Here is a 20,570-nt window from a genome sequence, read left to right as displayed (position 1 = left end):
ATGACGGCTCTTGACAAAGAGGAGACATTTGTGAAGATGCTACAGCATAGCTAGAAGGTGCTGCAGCAGAGTTAGAAGATGCTGTGGAGTCTGAATGAAAAGAAGGAGGAGCTGATGCAAAGATCCCATAATTTGTCATCCTCAACATTCTGAAATGCTGACCCTGGCCACAGGCTCAGGCAACTCAGTCACTTTCCTGTACACCCTGACCAGGTGAGGACTCGCCTGCTTGGAACCCCACACAACCCCTGTAGAAACTTTTGTTGTCATTAAGTGTTAATGGTCTTGTCTCCTCCATTCAGCACTAAGCTCCACAGACCAAGAAAGGCATGCATCTTATTCAACAATAAACTAATTGCTTAATTAATATACCAATAAAACCAAGTATAAAGGGTCTTCATTAATGCAACCAGCCCTACTTCTTCTTTAGTCAACCACAGGATGCATGAAACTACAACATTTGAAATACTGCATGCCATCAATATTCATCATCAAAGATGCTCTTTAATGCTGGTCTTTTGTGTATTTCTACATGGTAACAAACACTGAGAAAAAGAGTGTAAAGTAAAAACCAGGATAAGAGGTGCATCTGAATTAACAGTATTGAATCCCCGTTCATTTCCTAATTTTGACAATGTACAATGGCTATTGGAGATGCTATCATTGGGGGAAGCTGGGTGATGGGTACATGGGAACTCTCTGTACTCTTTTGGCAACTTCTGGTGTGTCTTCACTATCTCAAAATAAAATATATATAATTAAAAAAACAAATCTAGAATATCTAAGAAAAGTGTGATGATTAAATGATGCTACCATGGACCACACTTAGAACATGGGAAAAGTAATGTCCTAATTCTGGGCACTGCTCTTTCTGTCAGGCCAGGGTGGCATTTAAAATATGCTGGGAGAAGAGGGAGATGCATTACTTCTGCCTGATTCAGTATATCCTTGAAAGAAAATTTTCATAAACAAAGTGCCAAAGGCTATGATTTTCTCTTCTCTTTTCCTCTGATCCTAATTTGGGTCAATAGCAAGTATTTCTGCTCTCTCCTGTAGATTCTAGGTTTCAGAAGAGAGGGAGAAATGACAAGTTATGAGTAATCATTAGTAAAAACTTCACAAGAAGTCAGAGTGTCTTTAAACTTCTATCTAGCACTGTTCTTTAAAAAAATAATATCAGTTTTAGACAGAACAGTTTTAAATAAATAAGTTTGGTGTTTACACTCATCCAGTATTACTAGAGATTTTAAATTAGGTGTTCAAGAGTCCACTGTTGGTTAGCACAGACAACATTGTGGGTCATTATTTGAAATATATGAAGCACAGTGGCCAATTTTTTTACTGTCCAAGAGCTCCAAAAACCACCAACAAGAAATATATGTATATGGAGATAAAGGCAAAATTTCAATTTATCTTAAACTGCTTAAACATGTAAGTTCAGCCAAGACTCTCCTGGCAGAAAGAGCTACAATTTGCAATATTATTCAATTAATAAGCTTCCTGCAGTCTGCATGATGAAAACTATTAAAAACCCAGTAGAATTATCATAAACACAAAGTCAAATTCAAAGATGGAAACAAAGGTGAATGACATTCCCCCAGTTTTTTCCCTCTTTCTGCAAACTGCAAACCCCTTAATAGGTGCGTCTCAGAAGGGTAACTGCTCAGAAGTCCCCGTAGTTTTGTGACAACCTGTTTAAATTAAGTTCAGCTCAAGATATGCAATGCAACTTCATCTTAGAGACCCACCAACTTGTCCAGAAGGGATTCCGTAGGATACAGTATGATACACAGGTGCAGGAAAAGAATTCCTCGCTGACTGCTTCTTCAGGATAACATTCATAAGCTGTAAAGACAGAGTTTTACTTAGTAAAGGAAAGGGAGGAAAAAACTGCAAGAAAGTTTTTAATATTTGGCTCATTGATTCATGCATCAGAGAAGAAGCTATAATTACCTCTGGTTCTATCAGAACTGAGAAATTTCTTCCACATGATCCTTTGTGTGGCAGAAATAAAGCTTTATCCCCAAGAATATCCACTTTAAAATATCCCAAAAGAGATAAAATACCCTCAAGATCCTGCAGCTCTTTAATGCTTGCCATGGGCCAAATACCACAATTAGAATCAGTCGCTTTAAGTGCTCAAGTCGTATAATGTTAATAGATCACTTTATAATGTGAGCAGTTTTTAAAAGTCATATTTAATTTTCCATTATTACTGTACTGAATGCTGGTTGTGCCTGTCCATTCTGTTAAGGATTCATAAGCCCAGGGAAAGAACAGACTGCTGCTTGCAGAGGCGTCGCTCGATTCTGGTTTTAATTCTCAAAGAACTGAATTAGAACTCTAAAACAGCCCATATTTCAACTTTCTCTGTTTATTTTTATTTCCAAACCAAATGATGAGAGCTCCTTTTGGTTTCATAATGATTTTATTTCAAAAAATACAGATTGAGGCAAAAGCTTAGATGGCGCATGTATGTCTATCTGGCTGTGTGTATGTGTGTGTGCATGTGTGTGGTTTTCTTTAAGAAAATGAAATGAACCATAAAATAAGCCCTTAACAGCAACCTAAGAAATAAAACAAAATCATTTACAACACATGGGATTGTTGCAGGATATGTCAAGATTAGATGGTTTAAGGGAGCTATCCTGAATGTGGAAGCAATTATAATGAAACTCATGACTCATTAGCAAACATTCCATATTGTGTTTCTAATTTCTGGGTCAATGTTACTAGGAAAGATATAGACTTAAGATTCAGACATTTCATTGACTTCAGTGCTAGATCATAGATAGTTGGACTGTACAGTGACATAAAGCAAAGACTCAAGGGTCTTGAAGTTCTTCATTTCTCAGATGTAGGTAATTTGGTCCTTAAGGAAAGTACGAACAAAATAACTTCAGAAAGGTATTGGTAATTCTTAAGTTGGTGATAGGAAGATTGTCTGTAAATGTAAAGAAAGAATTACACAGTGCAAATACGTACTGGTGGATGCCGTTGGGAATTTCAAGTGCACACTGCTTGGCATGCAAAATGGCTGGGGAACTCAAGTACCCAGTCCTGTATGTAATGGGAACCAGATGTCTAACAGAGAGAGAAAAGTATTTTATGGCAATAAATGTGACACCGACTCTTAAAGGGTTCCCTTGTTTTTAAACAACTTCCCAGTCCTACTTTTCCTCATATTTTAGAATAGCTTAAAGTAGACTGTGTAAAGAAATTATTTTCCTATTTTGAAAGAAAAAGTACCTAATTTGCCACTAACTTCTAAAATGCATACATAAGGAGAAATCATGTGAAAAAAGACAATTCTGGAATTCATTCATTTCACTAAACACTGTGCTCAGCAATGTAAAAAATGCAATGCAAAAAAAAAAATCAAGGCTAATAAAGCGTAATTCCTTCTGCCCTTGAGGAACTTGAAATATACTAGATGCGATAAGATGCACACAGCTGTGTGAGGACACAGGCAAAGCAAGCCCTGTGGAAGAGGCACCATTAAAGCGTTATGGGAATTCGAAGGAGGAGGAGAAGTTCCCATGGCAGGACGGATCCATGAAGGAGAATCCCACCGATCCATGACCCATCCTCCTCAACATCTCCCACCATGTGGGTCTCCCAGCAGCTCTGCTCTCTCAGCTGTCACCCACCCACTCACTCCCAATGCTGCCCCTACTACCCGGGGACTGATACTGCAGCATGGAACCCAATTGGGAAGCAATGCACTCTAATGAGTAAGTTGCAAGCTCTGTAGTTAGACCTGGAGTCCATGTCCCGCTTTGCCATTTGCTACTTGTGATCTTGGAAAAGTCACTCAATCAATCTGCTTTTACCTCTGTTTTCTCTTCTGTAAAGTGGGGATAATAAGAGATTACATGTCTCATGGGCATGCTGTCAGGATTTAATACAACATGTTTTGCACAGTGTCAGCATGGAGTCAGGGTGCTCTTAGTAGAAACTCTTTTAGCTGTTTTCCTATCAATCATTTGATTCAGTTTTTATAGGACAAAATCTCAAGTCCCTACTTTGGTGAGCCAGGCTGCTCATGAGCTGGCACTTGCATACTTCTGCAGTTCTTTCTCCTGGTCTCTTCCTCAAATACGAGTTCCTCATCTGTCCCTGTCTACTTGTCCTTGTCCAAGCAGGACTTCTGTACTCAAGCTCCTGCACTTTTGCACATGCCTTGGTTGATCCACCTATCTATGCGGCAAATTTCTACTTACCCTGCAGGTCTCCCCTCTAAAAGAGATCTCTCTGAAGCCTTCCCTGATATCTGTTAAAGGATAAGGCCCTCTTTCACAATCTCACATGGCCCATAAAGAAAGCATAAGTAAAGGGGCACAAGGTAAGACAATAGGGAGTGGTAGGAACTGTGGTAAAAAAGATAACCCATGCCCTGCCTAAAAAGTCAGCCACTTCTCCCTATTGCCATGTAGGAATGAAAGCTCAGTTTTGCCAAGTCTTCCCAGTTATTCAAGGTAAGACAGAAATCTGGATTTTTTTTTCTACCTGAAATCCCTAGCTATCAATCATTGGCACTAAATTTTTTTTAAATGTTATAATTTGGGGACAAATAAAATCCATCTGGAGACCAAATGACTAAGTATGTGCTGACCTCGACTCTAAGCAAGTTTAACCATTTCCCATAATTGTTCACACATCTGCTACCACAGAAGACTAAGCTCCTTGAAGACAAGGACCATGTTGGGTTATCTTTGTTTTCCCAGTGCCACACACACAGAAACATCTCACTGAATTACATTTTCACCACTTCAAGAGCCTTGATGCCAGGGTAGGGTCTGCAGATGGGAGGTCTTTCCAGCCCAGGGGCAGGGACTGGGGGTAAGAGGGGGAGCCAGTTACTAAATTCTAAGAAAACAAAATGACTTTGTAAATTTTATCACTTTCTGGACTCAATGAATAAAGTAAGCCTTTATTTAGTAATCCTTGGTCAATATCTGACTTTCTGAAGACTCTCTGGGGTTCTTCCTACAATGGTTCCAAATGGCCAACAACACTGGAGTCAACTCTCAAAATGCAAACCTACCCAATAGATAATCTACACCTGATGGGTGAGTGAATGACTAGATGACTCTACCAGATGAAGCAGTCCAAATGTCAGCCATGACAGTGTTCTAATTTTGTTGGAAGGTGAGTAGAGACCATACACAGAAGGAGACCCATTGTTCCCTAAACTGCAGTGGAGAAAAATATGGTAAAAACTGGGGTTGTCAACAAAGTAGAAAACTCAGAGAAAGCAATAACAACAGACTTTAAAAAAAAGCTTTTCAAATGCCCATAGTCTTTGATCCAATAATGCAACTTCTAGGAATTTATCTCAAATAATAATCTTGCACAATTATTTAACTATAAGGAGGCTCATTGCAGCTTTCTTTATAAAGTTGAGAAGGGGGGAGGGGCTCTCAAATGAACAGTAACATAGAACTGGTTTTATGGTAATAATGATGACAGGTGAAACCTATCAGACCCTCATTTTATATGTGACAGATAATATGCTGGGAACTTTGGATTCATTATATCTTCTAACCATACCGTTATGCCCATCTTACAGATAATGAAACAGAGACATAGGGTGCATAATTAATTTGCCCAAATCACATGGCAAACAAGTGTCAGGGAAGGCATTTTAGCACAGCACTATTTTACACCAGAGCTCAAGCAATATGCTCCACTTCTTCCCCCAGAAATGCTGAGAGGTCCACAGCAGTCCCTCTGCAGTCACCAAACCTAGAAGAATATTTGATGATATAGAAAAACTTATGACATATTGTTAAGTAAAAATCCTGCAAAATAGTGCCATCTTGTACAGGCATTGTTAGATGGAAGTATAGAATCTATAGACACTGCTGCTCCATTGAAGAAGGATTTGAGGTCAGGATAGAGGGCTATCCTCACAAAATTCATTATAGGAAGAGGTGTCAAGATACAAGGAGGGTCTGCCCCTAGAATTGTGTAGTCTCAGCCTCTGATTCCCACTCTGGGTCTCCTCTTTCTTTCTCTTGCAAACCACCTTCCAGCAAAGGTTTAGGTTATGAGGAACAAATTCTCATCCCACCTTGATGTGATATTACAGCACCAGCCCTCGACACCATCTGGTTTAATCCCAAGGGAAGAGCAGGCACTTGCCCAGCTGGAGAACAGTTGTCCACCCATGGTCCAATCAGCTGGGGCCAGGGGTTAGAGTTCTGTAAGAACTGGTTCTGTAAAGGAGCAGTGGGTTGGAGGATAATTCTGATCATCTAAGTGCCAATCTTATTTTTTGTAAATAAAAGCTATGAATGCAGAGAAAAAAGACTGGAAGGATCCACATCAAACTATTAACAATGTTTCTGTCTACAAAGTTGGTTTTCTTATTTTTGCTTCTATGTTCTAAATGTTCTACAGTGGACATGTATCACTTTTATACCAAGTGTAAAAATAAAAGGGCCCAACATGCATGGAGATTGAAAAGTACATGTGGTGAGTAGACAGTATTTGGAGACTGAAGGCCCAGATAAAGACAAAAAGCATCTTTAATGATGATGGGATATGACAAGCTTAGCAAAAGAAGGGTTAGTAGCCGAAACAGCAAATCCCATTTGAAAGTCCTTGGATGTTGAGCAAGTTCTCACCATGAAGATGTCAGAGCTGTATTTGATGAAGAAGCTGGGTGATGGGTACACAAGGCTCACCATCCTGCAACATCATGCTTATGCCAATGGCTACTAGGAAATACAGGACAAGCAGAAAAGAATGGCATGAGCCACACTGAATACAAGATATGATCTTAGAAGGCAAGAGAAAATAGTTCTAAAGGAGGAAACCGAAATTGAAGTATATATTTCAAGCAATCACCTGAGGAATGGATCAAAGAAGGGCAGGGAAAAGTTCATTGGCCTGAGAAATGGCAGTGGAACGGCAAATATGTAGGAAAGGAGGACGGGAGGGAAGTCACATTCATGCCCAAAAAGCAAAAGTACATGGCTGAGGGAGATAAAGGGATGGACAGAGTTTTAGGACCCTGGCAAAACAATGTTGTTGAAAGAAAGGATGGTTGGTGGGCCCAAGGTAGGGCAGGGGAAGGGAAGATGGGGCACAAGACAAATTCTTGAGAGTGAACATACAGGCTTGAGTAAATCTACCAAGAACACCCTCTCTCAAGAGTAAAGGAACATAAGCCATGCCTTCCTGTTTGCCTTCAATGCTTCAAAAGACAAGTGGCCTCAGGCCTTCCAACTACACTGCATGTGCCCTCTTCTGCTTGCAAGAGTATCCCGCCTGCTACAGGCTCATCTATCACCTCCATCTCCTAGTGAATGGATATTTCATTACTTTTCACTGAATACATAATTGGTTTTTACAGCTCCAAACTAAACTGGAAGCTCCTGGAGCATGGGAGGTGGGTACAAAGGAGCTGACATCGTGATTGGACACTGTAGCACTTTTAAGACATGTCCGCAAGATCTTTACGACTTGTCAAACCCAGAAGAGAGGTCTCTATGACCTCTCCTTGAATCTGAGCTGACTTTCATGAATGGCCAAATAACAAAGGATATGATTTGGTCAAGGCCACAAAGGATGGCCGTGCTGGTTTGTATATATTATGCCCCTCCAAAAGCCATATTCTTTGATGTAATTTTGTGGGGCAGGCGTATTAGTGTTGATTAGACTGTAAGTCTTTAATTGAGTGTTTCCATGGAGATGCGACTCACTCAACTGTAGGTGATAGCTCTGATTAGATAATTACCATGGAGGTGTGGCCCCGCCCATTCAGCTTAGGCCTTGATTAGTTTACTGGAGCACTATATAAGCTCAGACAGAAGGAGCGAGCTTGCTACAGCCAAGAGGGGCACTTTGAAGAATGCACAGGAGCTGAGAGAGGAGCTGCAGCATACAGAGACATTTTTGAGATGGCCTTTGAAAGCAGACTTTTGCTCTGGAGAAGCTAAAAGAGGACAAATGCCCCAGGAGCAAATAAGAGTGACATTTTTGAGGAGCTGAAGCCTAGAGAGGAACGCCCTGGGAGAAAGCCATTTTGAAACCAGAACTTTGGAGCAGACGGCAGCCATGTGCCTTCCCAGCTAACAGAGGTTTTCCGGACACAATTGGCCATCCTCCAGTGAAGGTACCCGATTGTTGATGCATTATCTTGGACACTTTATGGCCTTAAGACTATAACTGTGCAACCAAATAAACCCCCTTTTGTGAAAGCCAATCTATTTCTGGTGTTTTGCGTAACAGGCAGCATTAGCAAACCGGAACAATGACTCACCTTCTCCCTTCTTCCCTGAGGACACTCATCTTTGGAGCTCTGAGGTACCACCTAAGAAGCACAAGGCTGCCTTACATGAAGATGGTCAGACCACCCGAGAGGGCCATTTGCAGGTGTTCTAGCTGAGAGCCCCACCTGAAGTTGCAGCAGTAGCTACTATCCATCACCAAATGAGAGAGGAAGACTTAGAGATGACTCCAGTCGTGGCCACAGTCAGACTCCACCCACAGCAAAGAGGCAGCAAGAACCAGCAGCTGACCCTGTCAACACTCAGAATTGGACAGATAATAATGAAATGGTTGTTATGATTTTCAGCCACTAAATCTTAGGGTGATGTGTCATGCAGAAATAAATAACTAAAAGAGACATGGTTGGTTCTAAATAAATAATGGTTAAATTTAATTCAACAGCAGATACAGGAAGGCAACCTGTTCTCTTGACATTTTCTCCCTTTTCTTTCTTATCCTTGATTATTTTCTGTTCCTTGATCCTTGCATCCTAGTTTCTCTTTCTGTGAATCCAGAATTCAACACTTTTCTACAGCCAGGAGAGATGTAGAAGAGAGAGCTGCCAACCAGATTTCCAGAGCTCTCCCCATACCTGTAAAAGGCCTCTGTTTGCTCTTTTTGGGGCATAAAGAAAGGCAATTCCTTCTTTTTTAAGTTGTTCCCATTGTCCCATTCTTTACCAACTTTATTCCTTCTTCCTGAATGATCTTTGAGTCTTCTGCATACTTTTTAGGTCGTAAAACTAAGAACAAGACGCCCTACCCCAGTGATGATCTTGGCTATAACATTAACCTCATCTGGAAAGCGCTGTTATTTTTGGCCACCTTCGGATCTTCTCGTAGCTGTTCCACCCATCTGCTGCAGGAGTTCCGACTCACTTCCCAGGGCGGTACAGGGGGTCTGCAGACAGCAGCTGCATCAGGAGCTTGAGTGGGAAGACAGCAAGCAGGGTGGTCAGAAGATCGGCTGTGAGGCTGCCCTAGGGTGCAGCTTCAAATCAGGTGGTGGAGGTGGGAATGCTCAGACACCACAGGCTGGAGACCCACGTGGCTCGCCTTGCTCAGAGGGAGAGTGACTCATAGAACGGAGGCTGAGCAGCTGATAAAGCATGGAGGCTGGAAATCTTCACCCATCCCGTATGTGGAAGGCAGTCCCTTCCATCTGTGCTATCATCGGGGAAGCGTGCCCCTCCACCTTGGAATGCCAGCCTGTGGCAAGCATAGAGGGTGCACATTGACAGATGGATGCCCTTGAACAAATGCACGGAATTCTGGGTGAGCACAGAATTGCTTGGCAGAGAAATGAAGAAGCAACCCCCGGGAATGACAAACACCCATTGCTGCAAGGATGACCTGTATCAGCAGCAGGCGAAGCAGTATCATCTCAGGTCAAGGAGAAAGCCCCATAGCCAAAAATAGCCGCCCTTCCCAGTTGCCACACTGTCTACAATTATACCATTAAAGATTTATTCCCTTGCACGCCTCACCTTTGTTGGGGGCAGGTTTGGGGGTGGGGGGTGGGGGTGCTGTGAAATGTCTTCACATTTAATGTGTGATAGGCCTGGAAGCTCCACGAGTTATTTGGAGGCAAGAAAGGAGGGAGGTGTTGAAAGGGAGGGAGCAAGGCAATAGAAGTGTTCCTGAGAGATTCCAAAGGGAAACTTCTCCTATTTCAGAGTTTTACCCAGAAGGAGCTGGCAGCTACATCATAAAACTGAGGCCTGAACAATTTGCCAATAAATTTGAACCATGCATGCAAACAATTCTAACAATTCATTCCTTGAAATGTCTTTAAAATACATTATTATGCAGAGCTGCATAGGCTTCTACTTCAAATTGCCTAAATAGGAAAAAAAATACATTAAGGGATAATAAAAAGAATAACAAGAGGAAATATGAGGAACTGGCCTATGCCTAGCTCACCAGAACACAGAGAGAAGCTAAAAGGCAGGTAATCAGATAATTCTAACCAAAGTCTTGATTTCTGAGATTTCATCAGAAATTCAGGGAAGAACTTTTGATATGCAGAGAGAAGTTTGGTTAGCCTGACCCCAGAAGACTAAGCAGCAAACAAAATAAAAGCAAACAATCACTATTCGAAATGCACACCCAGCCCAACATATCAACAAGACACAGCACCACCTGACTCAATTTTTAGAGTTCTTAAAAAATAGACAAGAATTTCAGAAAGGGAAAAGCTCCTCCTTCAGCTGCCTCTGAGGCCAGCCAGCCGTGCAGAAAGCTGAATATTATGGGTGCCACTGGTGAGCGGCAGGCAGAAGGAGGGTATAAAATAGGGAATGGAGAAAACAAGGGAGAGAGAAAGGAAAGAATGGAAGATGAAAGAAAAGTCCAAATGCTGAAAACAACTGATGTCCACAAGAATAACCAACATTTTGACACCATTCAGCAATTATAAAGCACTTCCACATACATTGCCTCCACTCCTCCAAACCCCACAAAGGAAGGACGTTTTGCTCCCATTTTTTTGAATGAAAAGACTTTGGATGAGAGAGATTAGATGACTCAGCCAAGTGTCATTTGGATGGGTAGTTGGGAGCATCAGCAGAACTTGAAACCTGTGTCCAACTAACTAAACCCTGTTTTTGTTGTTGTTGTTTTGGTTTGGTTTTGGTTTTTCACTCCAATAATCTCTAGAGTTGTAGAACAGAAGGATTTGAGAAATGTTAGTCCTTGATCTATGGATGGATGTCTTCTGCAACTAAGTTTTCCCTTCTGAACCATGATTTATTCATTCATTCATTCTTTGAACAAATAACGATGGACACTGATCAAGGAGTTGGATTTCGTCTTCAAGGAAACTTCACATAGATGACTCCTTGATGGTCAGTCTTGACTTTCCCCCTTTCAGAGTGCCACTCCTGGACCACGCAATCTAAAGTGGCTCCTGCCACCACCTTCCCAGTCACTGTTTTATCTGAAACCATGTAGTTCATATATTTGTTCACTTGTTTACTGCTTGTCTTTCCTCTCTAGAAAATTAGGTCCTTCCGAGCAAGGACCTTGTCTTACTCAAGGCTGTCTTTCCAATACCTAGAAAAGTTCCTGCACATAGTAGGTGCTCAATAAATATTTATTCACTGAATGACATCGAATAGTAGGAGAATTATTTTCCAATGTCTATTATCTGTCCAAAAGAGTATGAGACTATTTATTTAAATCATCTTATTTAATCTCGGTTATATGTGCCAAAATAGAAAACATATGAAGAAGATGGTGCTTTAATAATGGCAAAGAAAGTGCCTGGAAGAAGTAAAGCTCAATTTAAAATGCCTGTATCCTGTGCCACTTAATGCAAGAGCAAGGCCCATCTTGTGACGTTAAAAGGGAACAAATCTAAAACGAATAAAGGAAGTACTTTTTAAAGCAGCGTATAATGTACCTGTGGAATTCGTTGCCGTGGGATATTATTGAGGCAAATAGTCTAGCGAGATTTAAGAAAGGATTAGACATTTATATGAATAGGAATAATATTGGCAGTTACACTAACTAGGTTAAAAAGTTACAAGGTATGTCCGTCCCCAGGCTCCAGGGCATAACTGTTCACCAGCTGGGGTAGGGAAGGAATCTCCCAGCGTGATGGAGAATTGCATAATTGGCCAGATGCAGGACTGCTCGTGTTTTTGCCGTCTTCGGTAACACAGGCAGTGACCACTGCTGCGGGGAAGTTCCTGGAATTGACAGGCTGGTGACCTCTTCCCATGGCTTTCTATCTTCTCATCACACAATCCTGAACAGGAGGTAGAGAGTGCACATAAAGTCTTTGGGGATTAGTATCTGAAAATTTTTCAATTTCGGAAAACAGAGATGGTTAAAAAAAAAAAAAAATTACTTTCTTCTTCCTGACGATGAAAATGTTTCAAGGAATGAAATCATGCCCTGGCTGTAATTTTATTAGCAGCTCAGCAGCAAGTGCCAGGAAGCTGCCTGGGCCCTTCCAGATCTCACGCCTGGGAGTCCTTGATTTATCTCAGACAAGGACAACTTCCCTCTGTGTTTCACGTTCATCTAATGCTACGCCTTATGCACAAACACTTAACACGTATGTGTTTAACAAAACTGCATTTCTGCAGGTGTGGAAGGAAAAGACATTCATAATGCTCTCCGCACACTTTGTGAAGTTTTCTCTTTGTTATAGAGTCAACTGCACTGCCAGATATACTCATCTATTCTTGGTGACGTACATTCTGCCTTTCTTTCGCCCTAACACAGTAAATCCAGAAGGTAGTTGTTAGCCATACACGCGAATACAAGTGTCCATGATAAGATGCAGTCATATTAAAGAAAACATTGAAACTGAATTACTTATTTTATTTACTTACTTTAAAAGTCTTACTAGACAATGCTCTGAAAAGAATTGCATCAGTGCTGGAGCTGTTTGCGAAAGGACTTTTCCCAAACTGTGGTGAAAGAAATATTCCGCAACCTGAAACAGAGAGGGAAATCTTAATTTAAATCCTCAAATCAGCAATAAACCTAAAAGATTTCAAAGACTCTCGAATGCAAGTTAATAGATATCCTAGATTCTTAATCTAGAGTCCTTTGAGGGGTTTCTAGGGAGTCTACGCAAAATGTTACATAAATGTTAATATGTGTATTGTTCCGGAGAGTGAGAGATCAAAGATTCCGTTAATATTTGCAAATACATTCTCACATGAAATAAATTAAGAACCACTGGTCTAGGTCCCAGTCTACAAGAAAATTCTCAAGAGAATCTGAACAACATCCTTTCCCTCTACACCTAAGGCATGCTCCCTTGGGCCTTTCTTAAATCGGCAAAATAACATTAGATTCTCTTAGATACATATGGTATCTTAATTCCCACTGCAGAGAAAGACCTAAAAACATTCAATGTCACTTGGGATAGCTACCTATCATTTTATTATCTGGTAAATAGATAAGCTTTCTCAAACGTGTCTTTCTCTTGATACAAGCTGTCCTGACTATTTTTCACGTGATTATTATAAGTGTAGATTTTGTCAGATTTTTCTTTGTTGCTGTTGTGTTTTTTAGGGTTTTGGTCATTTTTTTGGTTGTTGTTTGTTTTTTTACTAAAAACAACCACATATTTTGACGACTGAAAGCTCTGTGATCAACCAGGATGATCAAATTATAAGATTTTTCTTAAGATAAAGCACTTCACCTTCCTGGCCTCTCGTTTCTCACTGTGACATGGAGATATAATAAGACCTACCTCACAAAGTTGGTATGCAGATGAAACAAGACAAGGCATACAAAGCCCGTGGCACTGTGCCTATCATATATTAAGTAAACAACAGATGCTGCCTTTGTTATGATTATGCATATTTTGTCTACACATTTGTAATCATTAGGAGTACATACCGTATTTCCATATTACTACCTAGTTTTCATTACTGTCAATAACATTAAGTGGCTGTTTCATAGTTCCACTTCCCCTATTGTTATACATTTAGGTTCTAACTACCATAAACAATAGTTTGCTGAACATCTTTTGTGTTATCCTTTTGGTACTGAGAATGGATTCCCAGAAGTAAAACAATGTGGTCAAGGGTTATAAGCACTTTCATGGTTCTTGATATATACTGCCAAATGACTTTCCAAAAGGGTTTTGCCAACTTACACTCTTCTGGCAATTTAAGAGTGTCAGTTTCCCCACCCTTTGTCTAACAGTGGGGTAACCTAACTGGGAATAAAAGAAAAAGGAAAAGAAAAAAGAGATGAAGAAGAGAAAAAGGCAGGGAAGAGAAGGGAAGGGAAGGGGGAAAAAAAACTTTAAAAAAGTGCATACAAGTAAGTTTTTGAGTTTCCAGATCTAGAAGAAAACTACTTTGGAATAGTGCAAACTTCCACTCCCTTAACATCAGCCAGTTTCCTTCCAAGCACTTTCTTGAAATTTTGTGCTGAACTTCTCAGAAATTTCTCATCCTACAGTTTTACACCTTGTAGTTGTCCACCTGAGTGAAGTCACAAAGAAGAACAAACAGTTTCCTAGTTTCCTGCCAGATGTCCTGTGATCCTATGGAAGCCAGCAATTAATTGGCCCACGACTAGAGAGAAGACGGTGCACACAGAACTATTCCCAGAGGAGATGGGAACTGGTAAGGCTAACATATAAATATTTCCTTGCAAGGTGGAATAATGCAGAATGATCTAGCCCACATCTACCCACAAAGCCAGGGAGGTGTAACCCAATGAGGGACATCACCTGAGCTCTGAAAGGGATAATCTGAGGAGGAACAGTTGGTTTGTGCTGCTTTTCAAAGGACTTAAATAATATCTGGTTTTGTGGGAATAGGGGAAAAAAAAAGCAAGCAAGAAGGAAAACACTTTAGGCTTTGGTAGTGAATTTACTGCATATGAAAGGTGAGGGGTTGACAATGTCATGGAAATTTTCTAACCCGAGGCCATGGAACCGAGGCTTATTCTCACCCTTTCCACACCATGTCCTGCTGGCCCCCTCTTTCTTTTGAAACAAGTCCCGAGGAGCTCCTGAAATTCATTTACAGTCCTGTGGGCACTTTTTCTAATAAGATCACTGACCTGCCTCATCATCCATGCAAAACTCCTTGATGAGAAATCTCTTGTCAGGTGGTATCACTTATACAGTTGGTTCAACTGCTTCTCCTGGCTTAGTTACAATGAAGCATTCACATAAAAGGTCCAAATCACAACTGGGCTCTTTCCACACTTGGGGGTAGCATGGCGTTATCTGCCAAAGGCCAGAATCTGGTGCTGGCGAACTGGGTTGAGAGGATTAGTTGTTCCAACAATGGAAACCATTGGCACAATGTTTGTTTTTTTTCCAACTCCATCTACACCTGGGTACGAAGCACACCTAACAGCAGAGAAAGAATAGACTCATCATTCCATTGCTTCCTACCTGTGAGACCCTAAACAAGTCCTTTACCCTTCTGAGCCTCAGATGCCCAATCTGTTAAATAGAGAATAGCACCTGCCTTGCAGTCACTGTGGCATATGGGAGTTTATATACACGCGCATGCACACACAAAAAGACACACACACACACACACCTACACATACATTTTGAAAATCAATTACTCCTCTCCAACTTTTTAGCTCACAAGGTGATTTTTGAAAAGTCAATCAGGAAAGGAAGGGAAGAAACAGATTTTCCTCTCCAACAAGGAAATGCAATTAAACATCAAATATTGACTGTTCTAGGAGTAAATTTTTTTAATGGGTTAAAGGCTTGGCCATTACAGACCTCCAAAATGTAATTTCAAAGAAAGGACCTGGTAATATTTTTTTTTTAATTAAGTGGAAGATAAAATGGTAGAACCAGTGTATCCATTCAGAAAGCACTTCCTTATCCATTTTCAGGAGCTTCTCTATTGCATCTGCCTTTTAAGAGGCCCAATTTGTTTAACTGCACTTTATTTTAAACCTTCACTTGTGAAAAGCATTGATTTATGATAAGGCTGATTAAAGCAATGGTGTCTTGGGCAATAATGATTTCAATTACAGGACTTTCACCAGTGTGCATTATTCTGATTTGCTTAACATTCTTTCCACATTTTTATTCACTAAGGAAGGGGGTATGGGGAGGTGATGCAATTTTGAAAAGTCCCTGAAAAACAAATTTAATATCGGAAGGAAATGTATAGACAGATGGACTGATGAGCACTTTTTGATTATGTGTGAATGTACGGTATTTTAATACTCTCTGACAAATTCTTAAACAACTCCCTGATGAGCTCCTACCTGATATCATTAGGGTTATTAAGTGCTCCAATCCCACTCTGAGTCCCACTGGAGAAACTGAAGAAGTAGGCATGTCTGTCCCACAGATTCACTCCAAACCCCATACTTAGACTCTTTTCTTCTCTTCCTGTGGAACTGGGAACAAGCATTAGGCTCACATTTAAATTTTTTAACTACTTCACATCCAAAAGTGATAGAAACACATACCAAATATTTGCTCCTAATCCTGGGGGCCTACCCCATGCCCCAGGCTGGTAAATAAACAAAGAAAGCCAACCTGAGGTCATCTATAGGGAATGGTGGCAACTGTGAAGGAACCCAGTCAAAGAACAGAAGTCAACAACGGTAGCCAGCTGATGGTCATGCAGAGTTGTGGACCCAGCAGTGCCACGTCTTCTGATCTTCCAAAAGAATCCAGAAATCCATCTTTTTATGGGAAGTTGAAGTTCCTGACTTTTAAAAGTTAGAAAACAACTTTTTTTTAGAAGTAAAATATCATGTGGCTGAACAAAACACATACCCTGGTCAAATTCAGCCCCCAGGCTACCCCTGCAAGGTTTCCTTTCGATTGACCTAGTTATTGGCAAGAAGATAGGCCACAACATGGTTCGATGCTTGGCAATAATAAAAAAACAAATCAATAACAAAGCATGTTATTCTTCTATTTCATAAACATTCAATGGAAATCTATTAAGCGCTAAAAACCCTGCACTAGGGAATGCAAAATTAATAATAATAATAACAATACCCTTTATCTGCCCTCAAGGAGCTTATAGTCTATGAACTACCGCGGATTTCAGGGTTAAGAAATTTAGGAGAAATGCAAGCTAACATTGGAGCCCAATCTATCACAATTATTTTTAGGTAAATATCACCTTTGTTGCTATTCAGGTGAGTTAGTTTATCTTTATGCTATGCTTTGAAGCTCCATGTTAATTGGAAAACTTCTGCGAATACCAAAGTCCATGTAGAACACATTCCATTAAAATCCCCAACAGCAACGGAAAAGGAAAATTCCATTCACACCCTGATAGAGTTTTCTCCATCAAACATTACAGATTTCTTAATTAGTCTCTGACATTAACTAGATTCTTGCCTGATTGAAATCTAGCTCTTAATCTCAGCTATTCTATGCTGCTGTAGTTTTTATGATAGCTGACCACCAAATGCGTTGTGCATTAATCTCTCTGGAAAAATCACCTTTATAATTTTTTTTAATTTCTTTTGGAGGAATAGAAGTCCCAAGATGCAAATGAAAGCATTTGGGTCCAGCCATTAGAATTTTCTGCTTAACGCTTGAAAAATTATTTATTTAGCTGCTTTACAGAAGAACATCAGATCAAAGTTAAGATTCTTTCTTTTTAAAATTGTCATTATTTCTCAGCCGCCTCCTTGAAATGCCTTAAAAGTATTTCCATTGAAATGTATTACAGGCTTTTCCCATCTTCCTTTCAATTATGCTTTGGCTTTGCTGCATCCCCTGTCCATTGCCCTCTCTGATGACATTTCCCGAAAGGGATGTCCTCAAGCATTGCCACCAAGGGCAGGATATAGAGACAGCCGAAGCAGGTGGTGCAGTGGAAAGGACAAGATGTCAAAATGACTTAAAGACAATATTTGATATATTCTATAGCTCAATAACAGGCAATTACAGGAAACCTCATTTCCTTCTTTGCATAAAATTCCCAGTCAACCCTTAGCATACAAACCCCCTGTGTTTCCTTTCTTTCTCAGTCAATCCTCATAGCAAGCTCAGGTACTTCTTCCTAATGAGATTAAATCACAGATAACAGGCTCTAACTGCCTTGGGCACAGGATGTTGGGGTATATCTGAACCTTCTTATTTGCTTTACATGGCAATCAGTTCTTACAGGGTCATTGAATCTCTTAGTTAGAAGCTACTTTGGTGATTCTTCTCCAAACCCTTTATTTGAAGAAGAGACTATTGAGAGGCTCACACAGCAGGGCCCTATGACTTGTGGTCTAGTGCTCTTTCCATGCTACTCACAGCCATTGCACAAATAACACATCTTAAATCAGAATTTTACTTAAGCTCCATGATAAAAACTATTTATTAAAGCATTTATGAGCCCCTCTTTTGTGCCCAGTGCCATGCTGATCTCCAGAGACCCGACAGTGAATGAAAGAGCAAGCAATCTAATCCTGATTTGATCACCTGCCAATGCTTCTTCCTCGCGGAGCTGCCTGCACAGAGCAGCCACTGACTGAACTTTGCACAGAGTGCAAAAGCTGCAAGGGACCTTAGAATCCTCATCCCAACTCCTCATTTTGCAGAGGAAGAAACGGAGGCCCGAGTGGTCTTAGTCCTGGTTCACATTAGAGCTACATCTAGAACCCAAGAACCTGACTGCTGAGTTAACGTTATTTTCGCTTCAATACATTCATCTAAGTCAGAATGCAACCTTGCACTGGAGCAAAATGTATCACATTTGTCTTTAGGTAGATTTCTCCTTTGTTGCCCTTCGGGTGAGTTAGCTTGTCCTTATGCTCTGCTTTGAAACTCTATTTTAATTGGATAACTAGTCCTGTCGGACGCTGGACCCTGGGACCCAGAGTTTAGCCGTGTGTGCAATAGAATTGCAACAACTGGTACTGTATGGATGGCAGAAGCATAAGTCATACATACCTCTGACATATTCAAAGCATATACAAAGAACCGGTGTAATCAGCTGATGTCAATAGAGACACCAGGGTTAGTGTTTGCAACATCACCAAATTAGACACAGAACAGATAGATTTAAAATAGAAGCCTGCAGTTTATACATATTTTCAATGACCTTGTAAATCAAAAGTGTTTAATGATCTTCTCTAAAACTATAAACGGTAACTGGACCCATTAAAGAAGTAAGTTAGATCTCCTCTTTTTTAAATGTGGTCTTCCAGTAGGCTGCCTCTGGACATAATGACAGAAAATTAACATAATAAGTAAAGCATTATAGAACAGCTATTAACTGATTATACTAATAAAAACCAAATGGGGGCCTTAATTCTGCCCCTCTGGGAGAGAAGGACAGATAAAATAAACACCAGAAAAAGAATTTGGAGTAAAGCATAATTGATTTTAAACAAATAATAATACAGATATCTCCCACCACATTAAAAAAACCTAAAAATCTCTATCATCAGTTTGGGAAAGACAGAAGAATGAACATCGTTATTCTGCCTCTTTAAGACTGAAGTTTGGTACTAATAGTGGTGCTTTCCAGGCTAACAAACTGGAAAAATTAAAGTGTGCTGACAAGAAGCTTCTTAAAAGCCAAGCACATACCCACAATGACTAACTTTTACCATATTATCAAAAAGAGAAGCATTGCCAGTCTTCCTCAGAGGAAGACAAAATCTAAACATTCACAGCTCATGCTCCATCAGGGTGGGAAGGAAAGTGGGGTCACGTGAAACTTGGCAGTGAAAGCAAAGGCCAAGCCAGACACAGGAACTCAGGAGAAAAAAGAGTTTCCACTACGTTGGGCAGAGGCTGCGGGCCCTTTGGAAAACCCCACCCAAGGTACAACACTGCCTGCCGGCTCCATTCTAAAATTCTTGAGCATGCTGAGGGTTAACTCTATGTAGAAATTCATAGGAGAAAAGAGTCCTTTGTTTGCATTTTGTTATCTGTGACATGGTCCATAATCATGACTTCAAACCAGTTTGGTTTAATAAGCACCTACTAGGTGCTAAACATCCTACTAGAGGCTTTACACAAATTGCCTCTAATCCTGATGTTATCCCTTCAAGGTAGGTAATGATGTTCATTAGAGATAAGAAAGTGGAGGCTCAGCAAGATCCAGCAACTTGTTCGAGGTCCCACAGTTATTAGACCTGGCTCACCCCAAAGAAGCTCACCTCTGCCTTCCCAAATATAAAACCCCAAGACTATTGCCCCTCAGTACATTTTCACATATTATTCTTCCTAGTCTAACCCTTGGAACCAATCTTTTTTGCATGTCTTATGCAAAATTCCAGGTTATTTTCACTTCTCACTGGCAAAAAGTCAACAAATTCAAATTAAATGATAATTTCTATGTGAGAAAATTTAGTATTTTCTTAAAATCCAAAAATTTTTTTTAAAAAAATTCTTACACAAGATGTTAACTTTCAGTTTGGAAGAAAATAGCCTGGTAGTTTTCACAGAATTTACTACATAAAACAATAGTGGTTCAGATTTTTACCATGTTGGTCTGAAAATTAAACAACTTTCCTATAGAAAAATATGAATGTTTAGACCAGAAAAGAAAGATCTCTAGAAATACGATGATACTGTCTGCATGAGTTGAAACACTCTCATATGTAAAAAGGGTAAGACTTCTTCACTCCTAGTCATAAAGGGCTCTGAGACATACAGGGAAAAACCAGGAAGCAGAAGATTCAAGGAAGGAGATTGAAATTTGAAACCCGAAATAAGTTCTAAAAGTGAAAGCCCTTCAAAATTGCCATGTGTTCAGTCCACCATGCCTAATAGCGAACTGTTGGAGGCATTCCTAATAATATTTTTAAATAATTCAGAAGTTCTAGACATTTGCAATAAGACATGAAAAAGAAAGAAAT

The 20,570-nt window shown here is 40.2% G+C and overlaps 1 long non-coding RNA gene across 8 annotated transcripts in view; it reads right to left on the bottom strand.

Moving 5' to 3' along the window:
• LOC119531577 overlaps positions 1 to 20,570 on the bottom strand; it is a 66,839-nt gene that overhangs the window by 18,043 nt on the left and 28,226 nt on the right. For 3 of the 8 annotated variants that reach the window (XR_005216346.1, XR_005216349.1, XR_005216345.1), the window contains 4 exons: positions 16,005 to 16,457; positions 14,823 to 15,117; positions 12,623 to 12,726; positions 10,762 to 12,030 (listed from right to left, as the gene is read on the bottom strand). This is a non-coding gene — a long non-coding RNA (uncharacterized LOC119531577). Of the gene's footprint in view, positions 1 to 1,748; positions 1,846 to 8,311; positions 9,206 to 10,761; positions 12,078 to 12,622; positions 12,727 to 14,822; positions 15,118 to 16,004; positions 16,458 to 20,570 lie in introns of those variants that run through there. The other 5 variants (XR_005216350.1, XR_005216347.1, XR_005216348.1 and 2 more) reach the window with 5 other exon arrangements.

This window comes from Choloepus didactylus, chromosome 4 (assembly GCF_015220235.1).
Source record: "Choloepus didactylus isolate mChoDid1 chromosome 4, mChoDid1.pri, whole genome shotgun sequence".
NCBI classification, from domain to species: domain Eukaryota; kingdom Metazoa; phylum Chordata; class Mammalia; order Pilosa; family Megalonychidae; genus Choloepus; species Choloepus didactylus.
Note: the sequence above shows the minus strand (reverse complement) of the source record. Positions and strands in the feature narration are given on the sequence as shown.